Below are 8,871 nucleotides of genomic sequence, written 5' to 3'. Positions count from 1 at the left end.
CGGAAACATGTATGACATGTCAAATGTATTCAACTGTGAGACATCGTGATGGATTGCAACCCACATATCCATTGTCTCTTCATTTTAAGTGGGTGGTGGATTTGGTCACAATGCCTACAGGTCTTTGGCAAATGAGGTATCTTGTGCTTGCTCATGAAGACTTGACTAATCAAGTGGAAGGGAGAGCTCTACATACTAAGACAACAAATGCCGTATGTACTTTTCTCTTAGAAGAGATCTTTTGTCGATATGGCTGTGTGGGAAAAATTACAGCAGATAGGGGTGAGTTGGATGCAGATGAAGCTCATGATTTCTTTGCATGGTTGGGGATAAAGCTTGCTTTAACTTTAGCCTATAACCCTTAAGGAAATGGCAAAAGTGAAAGAGGTCATCCATCTATTGTGAAGGCATTGGCAAAAGCATGTGGAGAGAAGATAAAAGAGTGGCCACGATTGCTCCCTTATGCTTTGTGGGCTGATAGAACAACTCATAGTGCTGTTACAGGATATATGCTTGCAGAATTGATGTATGGTCAAAAACCTATCATGCCGATAGAAGAGATGGCAGTCACATGGAGTGTGTTACCTTGGGAGGAGGAGTTGAATAGAGAGGAGTTGTTGGCCTTACGCATTAGACAGTTGGAAAGAAAGTCAAAAGACATAGAGGCAGCAACTACAAAGTTAAGGGCAGCAAGGATACAGAACAAGAAACGGTTTGACAAAAGACATAGACTGAGACCAAGAACTATACAAGATGGGGATTGGGTATTGGTTTATGATAGCAGTTTAGATAACCAGCATAGTGCCATGCGTAAAGTTTCCAAAAGATGGTTTGGACCCTATGTGGTAAGACAAGTGTTTGATAATGCTACTTATGCATTAAATGAGCTGGATGGGACAGCCATAAAACTTTCGATAGCAGGAAAAAGAATCAAATTATTAAAAAGGCGAGAATCTACTGCCTATGAGTTGCAAAAATTGGAAGAAAATAGTGGCCATGATATAGGGGCTGGCCAGGAAGATATGGAAGATGAAGAAGCAAAGGATATGGTTGCAGAGGATGAGGAGGATTCAGAATCCGATGACAACTAGGATTTTGGAACATACCGGAGGATGTGCAGGTTCACAGGGGGTGGATGTCATGATGTTATGAGGACACAGTGTGAAAAAGTATGGAATGCATCATCATCCGACTTCTCTATTGATCTAGAGAGTCAATGTGATCTGAGCCATTAGTACTAGTCTGAGCTGCATGAATTATCTGAAAATACTAGATTTTTGGATAATTTTAGTCTATTATTGATATTATTTATTGTAAAAATTCGAAAAAGTTAGAAAAAGCTTCTAGATTGGGATGGCATGCAAAAAATCTAGTTGCTTTTTCAACCAATTAGGAGATTTTTTATAAAAAAGACAGATTGACGAAATCGTGCGCATCGCGATCCCTGTAAACAGGCTGAAAACTGTAGATTGAACTGAAAGAAGAAAAAAGAGTGATCTGGGAGATTCGTGACCAAGTGTCCTAGGGTTTTACCCCCCTTTCGGAGCCAATGGAGCCACCAGATTCGGGTTACGGGCAGCAGAGAAAGAGCTAATTTTTTTTATCTACTCTACAAAGGAGCTCCAGGAGAACTAATGCCTGGAGATTGCTTCTGAGTAGTGCCAAGATTCTAGGTTCTTTCAATACATATTGTTTCAATTCATTGTGATTTGTTTTTGTAGTGTTTACCACTTGGGTATTCTCTATCTTCTCTTCCATCTCCTATCTCTACTTCCTTCTACTTCTGATCCCCCCGCTGGATTCGACCTTTTGACAAAAACCCCTCCGACAGTGGGTTTCTCTTAGCATCTTGCAAGAGTTGCAAGAGGCCTTATAGAGGGAGATGCACGAAGCATGGCATAAAGAGATGCTATGATTTTGGACTACTCTAGTGGATTTGTATTCCTAGCAACCATCTCTACCATGTCATAATGATCATTCAGACGTGGATGCGCAGTCCCAGTCTGCAAACATAGCCAATGCGAGTTCCTCCAAGTGAGCCACTATTGTTGGGAAAGGTGCTTTCTCTTCTTTGGCCCCTACCACCTATCCTTCTACAATCACCTCGATAGCCAAAATCCAACATGAGACAAAGGCTCTCCAAATTGTGCCCACAAACCCTCTATATCACATGCATTCAAAGGATATTAGAAAATATCATTTTCTTACTTGCTATGAGATAGTAAAATGGCCCATTTTCCTTTAAGAGACTTATGGAAAAATTTCCAAATTATAACTTAAAAATCCCTTTTATAAATATAATCAAGTTTTACTAAATAAAATTACCATTCTATTGAATGCACGTTGTATACTTACATTTTTTTAGGTAACCCCCCTTCATATAGAGCTTGGTAAGGCAATAGCAACCCCCACGCCGATTTCAGTTGCCACAAATTTTGTAGCTCATGGTAGGATAGGCCTAAAGCCTAGCTTGATCCAGAGAGATCTGATTTAAGAGGAGAAGGAGCACACCTTGCAAAAAACCAAGGCATAGGAAGGCACCACCCTGATGCTAGCATTGTCAAGTAAAGGGAAGGAAGTGGTGAAAGAGGAACCCATTCCTCTTAGTGTAGTGATGAATCATAGCAAAGAAGCCTTGCCCAAGATTTCTTTGACTTTTGAACTAGCGGTTCCACTAAGGACTCCAAGCCACTTTTGCTTTTGAAACACTGCAAAGCTCTTGAGTAATAGTGGGATACCACCTTGGAGTGAGTTGATGTACTTCAAAATTATCATTGTCAGCTTTTGGCAAATGTGGAGGTAAAAGTAAAGTACCTATGGAGTCACATCTTGTCATCTAAGACTCTAGTCAGAAGACTCTAGATTGAAGGATGTAGCATTGTGTCATGCCTTTCTCTACTTTGCCTCACATAGACCCCTCAATTCATGCACTAATAGGTCTATCCTCTTAAGCTCAAGCATTCTCTACTAAAGGCATACTGCAAAAGAATCCTATGGTGGTGGATCATAAAGACTACTAGTAGCATAAGACTGCAGCACCTCAATCTGACATCAGGCTTTTCTCGAAGGTGGAGCAACTCAAAGGCAAGCTGACATTGGAAAAGTCTGTATCCCCTCAACACATTGTGTCAATTCACTGTTTTGATGACACTACTATGTGCCAAACAATGGACCACATTGAGCATCTTGAGTAGTAGCTCTCGTTGGTAAGAGTGGAGAAAAATCAACATTGAGAGGCCATTTGGATGCTTGCCTACTATGTGGAAATCATGATTGTTGAACTCTTCTTCCACATTTCCCAGTCTCCATACTAGAACCACATAGATCTTTGGCTCTAGTAGCACCATTTGAACTACAACTGGCTTAAATCCCCACCATTAGCATCTCCAAATCCTCACTCAATTTGGCCTTGGACTCCTTCTCCTATAGTTCTGCCTCTTTCACACAATCATCCATTCTTGGCTCTGAATAATGTCAATCTAGCTCTAGTTTTTCCTATTTCGCATAATCAGCCATCATTGGCTTCGCACAATCTCAATCTAGCCCTTGCACTAGCACAACTAATAGTACTTGCTATAGATGCGCCTACTTTGGAAGCTACTAGAGCCATCAAAGAATAACTCTTTTGGATTCCATTCCACTATGCATGCCATGTGTTAGGTGGAGGATGTGTAGATTGGTGGCTAAGTGCCAATAAAAGATGATTGTAGTGCATAGTAATAAAAGGTAGCAGTCATAGCCAAAGATAGTAGTGGAAGGAATTCAACACACCATAGGAAAAAAAATTATATAAGTAGTGCAGAGAAAGTGATGAGGGTTCCAATGGATGCAAACACGGTCATAGTGTTGATTCACTTCATATATACAACTCCACACACTTGCACAATGAGCTCCATTGTCACTTTGTGATTGCAACCATGGTTGTCTAGCTTATGCCTTGTGTATTGGAGTGGCAAACCTTTGAATGTATCCATTGGTTCAAGTCTTTACATTTCTTGATGTTGTCTTCAAGAGAGACCATGAGGCCTTGTATGAACTGTATGAATTTATCTACCATGATTGTAAATTTAGGTAGGTTTTTTTCAATATGATGTGATTGATACATCCACGATCATAGCATATCTATATGTTGGATCTAAGTATGTAAGGACTCTGTAGTCTCTCTCATAGAGTTGGTTTAGTTTAATCACACATGGTGACCACAACCTGAATTAGACCTAATTACAAGTAGCAAGTAATGCATCATTAACTTGAAGAAAGTGGACTGTAAGGCTTTTAGTATAGAGTGCAAGTCCATGTTTACATCCCATATGGGCTATAAATAGCCTCATCATTAACAAAAGATGTTGGTGCAATGAGAGGACCACCAACTTCTTCTCATAAGAAGCTTCTTCTATTGGATTTTTATTTAGTCATAATTAATACTTATAGAACAATATCTACATAAGGATTTCCATTAGTATGTGCACTTCCATCATCATTATGAATAATTTTTTATCAAGAAAAAGCTATCCTAAAATGGTTATTTCAACATGATGATATTCTCCATCTCTATCTCAAAGGATTATCAATGAACTATCTAAAAAGTAATCTTCTAGTACCTTATGTGTTTCTTGCATGATTGATATGCAATCTTTCATCTTAGCCCAATTTCAAAAGGTAGCAAGAGAAATGCATTCTAAAACTTGTCATTGTTGAACCTAATTCAATATCTTCAAGAACATTTATCATCTCACTCTAAAGCTACATGTATTCTTCGTATATGTTGTAGTTTTTCACGTAAATTCAAAGCCTAGGGCTATATAGGGTTTCTTTCTATCTTATTTCAAATTTGAAGATGAAGTAAACAAGCTTCTATCAGCCACTTTAGTAGCCTATGTCCTATTTCACTCTATTTTAAATAACATGTGCATATGATATAAAAATTGTATAGAGCTTTACTAATATTGTAAGATAGTAGAATATGGGCATGATAATATATACTTCCTAGATTGTTTTGACCCTTTCTATTTTTCTCAACTATTATCTTATCATAGTCATGTTTCTCTAAAACCATTTCTTCTTAGTCTTTCTCCTTGATGAGAAATGAATTTTTTTATAGAGCATCCCAATGTTAAGAAAATGAAAGAGAAACACAATATTGAACTTAATGTAAACTCTTCTCTAAGGAATGTCCTTTTGGATCTCTACTCTGAATGCTTCATTGATTGTGATAATTGAGAACTTTTTTTATGTCATAGTCATCAAAAAGAGAGAAAAATATCACTATAAGGGATTAGGCAGAAAGAGGGCCCTTCTTGAACTTAAAAATATTTATAAGTGCTCATATAGTTGTGATAAAAAGCTTGTAAGGAGATCCACATTCAAGATTGTGTTTTTTTCACATAATTTATATGATGTCTTTTGTGACTTTAAAAACGTGTTTTTTTGTAACTTTCACGGTCATATTTTTGCAATTACAAACTATAACATGGGGAAAAAACTAGGGTGCTACTAGTCACCTGACATTGGGCTAAAGCCAGAGTTCTGCAAAAATGGCACCTCCCTACAACTATTAGTGAAGCCATAGTTCTACAACTAGCACCTCCTTGGATTTCTTTTACCCTCCATTTCATGCACATTGCACATTTGTTATATAATCTATAAATACATTGTATTAAAATATACACACAACATCATTGACTGTCATTATAAAATATTAAAGAAAAACTTTGTACTCTTGCTTGCATTATAATCGAAATATGCATCTACAAAAATAGCAAGTTTGGCTTGCATAGAATATATGAAAATTAATAGCTACCAAAGCTTTCCATAAGGAAACATAATGAGCATGCCTTAGTAGTGCACATGGGTCTCCCTCCTAGGGAAGTACTTGCTACTGATGAGGATTTGGATCTCCTTGTGATTATGTACACATGGTATATGTAGTAAACGTAATGTTTTATTATTCATCATGCGCTTCCATCTTCATTTGCAATGCTTTATTGAATATGTAAGCCATTGTATCACAAAGTAATATGGCACCTACACGATGTGCACGAGGATATATACCTCTAGTATGTAAAACAATAGCAAATGAATTAAAATGAAGTATAATAGATATTGAAATAAATAGGTATATTTATAGAATATTCACTTTAATAGAAGGGATATAGATGCTATGACCGTATTACACATGAGTTGAAGGTTAGGAAGGATGTTATCTCTGATGAAATGAGTATCTCATATAGGAATGTTTATGATACCCTTGGATTGGTGTACATGACGAGAATGGGGTTGCATAGAAAATAGGTCAACAATCACACTAACATCGAGTGGGCTATAGGAGTCTCATAGTCATGGGACTATTGATAAAACTTGGAGTAGTAGATTATAGTTACAGAGGTCACTCCACCAAGTACATTACAAGTGTCAAGAAAAGGTAATGTGAAGGTTGGGGAGTCACCTATTATGATAGATGTATTTTCAAGTTTCTCTCATGCTAATATGGATCTATATGGTTGTGAGTAAAGCTTGGATGAAGAGTTTGGGATTCTATCTATTAAGAGACCTAGTGTGAAGAAGAAACCATAGGATACTAAGGAACCTGATACTAGTGTGAAGAAGGCACAAGAGGATACTAAGGAACCTAATATATTGATCCAAGTCCATTCACCTCAATCAAAGTAAGAAATCTCATATAGTGGTTGATATATGATAGTTATGTAGCTCATAAAAAATGTATACATGACTAAGATTGTCTAACATATAGAGTCCACTAGTTTTGACAATGTAGTGGGTAATGAGCATTGGGCTAATGCTATGGATGAATTGGCTTAATTTAAGGAAAATAAGACATGGGTTTGATGTCAAAAATGCCTTCTTACATGGGAAGTTTTAAGAAGAAGTTTATGATGAGAACCTGCACAATTATGTGGTTGATAGCTATTATGATTATGCATGTAGGCTTTGTAAGGACTTATATGTATAAGAGTTATTCTTATTATGTGGATGAAAATTATTTTGATTATACATGTAACCTTTGTAAGGCCTTATATGGGCTTAATCAAGCACACAAGGCATGGCATGATAGGATTGCAAAATATCTTATTAGTAGTGGATGCCATAGAGTATAGGTTGATCACTCACTTTATGTATATGAGAATGACCTAGGTGTTACATTCATTACTATATATGTAGATGACTTGATTATTGTGGGTGATAGTAAGATAGAGATTGACCATGTGAAGAGTCTTCTCAAATCTGTGTTTGAAATAAAGAATTTTAGAGATATTCACTATTTTCTTACTATTTTAGAGATAATTCGAACTATAGAGGCTATAGAGGTAATACGCTTTGGATATGCTAAGAAAATGTGGTATGCACTTTTTAGTAATAAATCAAAGCACAAGGTTGTACACATTCATTATGTCACCTCATCTATGCTTAGTAGGTTTACACTTTTAATGATCGCAAGTACATATGTTCTAATACTTTCATATTAGTCTTTTATCATTTTGTAGACTATGTTTTTTTTATATGGAAGAAGAATAAGATTTCAACCCTTCTTTGTGTGCTCAAGTCTCCATTGTGTTTGTGTGCTCTTGGTTGCTTCACCTCTCTCTTGTCTTTTTTGTTTACAGATACACCATTAGTGAGCACAAACCTCTTTGTAGATGACTTTTACATATCTACCACTAGTCAAGAATTATGATTTGAGTGAGATAGGGGTTGATGAGGTAAGGGACATGATAGTCTACTCTAGTTGAGAGAGGAAATTTGATTATTAACATATTTATCTAGAGTTTCTTGTGAGTGTGAAAATTGAGTGGAGTTCTAATCCTCGACTAATGGATGAGGTTATGAGCATAGTATAGACACCTCCATATATAGACATTTATCTAGAGTTTGTATGGATGGGTGCATAGAGTTTGAGAGCGTAGTATAGACACCTCCTTCGTATATAGACATTGGTTGCTTGGCATGCATAGCCATAACTTCCATTCTTCACAACAACATTGAATGCTTGAGCACATTTTACATCAATTACATAAGCATACAATACTAGGATTGCACACGGGTCATGAGCTACCCCTAAAGGTAGGCCCTAGTATTGGCAAAATGGGATTTTTAATCTATTGTCTTGTTTACACAAAGAAAAGCACTTGTTACCCCACGATGACACATATCTATAGTGAAAGGAAATGGAAAGTGTGAGATACATTTGTAACTCTAAAGAGAAATAATATTAAAGCTATATTTAGCCTTTTTTATATCATTTGGAAGTTTTTGTGCTTATGGTAAACTATTGGTAGCATGAGGTGAATTACCTTTGTGGCATACTTACCTATATTTACACTATGAGTTAGGTTTACCATAAGGGATTAGGCCCATAGACTACCACATGGATGCATTCCTCGAGCTAGAAAAAAGACTTATATGTTTGAAGTTGCAATCAAGAACCCTACATAGATCCATGTAAGAAGTTGTACTGTTTATTTTACGTACTACAGGGGTGGTGTTTTTCACTCTTATAAACATGCATTATTTACAATTTTCACACTTTTATTCACAAAATTATAAATGCACAGTGGTAGAGAGAAAGAAAAAATGAGTGGTAGTTGTAGAACTATGGCTAAATCCAATCTCTAGAACTAGCAACTAGTGGTTTTTATGAAACCTTTGCTTGCATGCACATTGGATATTGTGTCTATGAACATAATCCACATTGTACTAACACAATATTAGTGAGTTTGGGAATCTCCCAATTCCCATTTTTTGAATACTAAAAAGGTGGCACCCGTAACATGCCCATAAGTTTCTCAAAACCATATGATATGACCTATCATTGGAAAGTGCTTGAAAAATGGAATCTATTGAGCTATAGGCCAC

Source organism: Lygodium microphyllum, chromosome 20, assembly GCF_053477565.2.
Source record: "Lygodium microphyllum isolate KBCC chromosome 20, Lygodium_microphyllum_v1.1.10, whole genome shotgun sequence".
Lineage (NCBI taxonomy): Eukaryota > Viridiplantae > Streptophyta > Polypodiopsida > Schizaeales > Lygodiaceae > Lygodium > Lygodium microphyllum.
Note: the sequence above shows the minus strand (reverse complement) of the source record.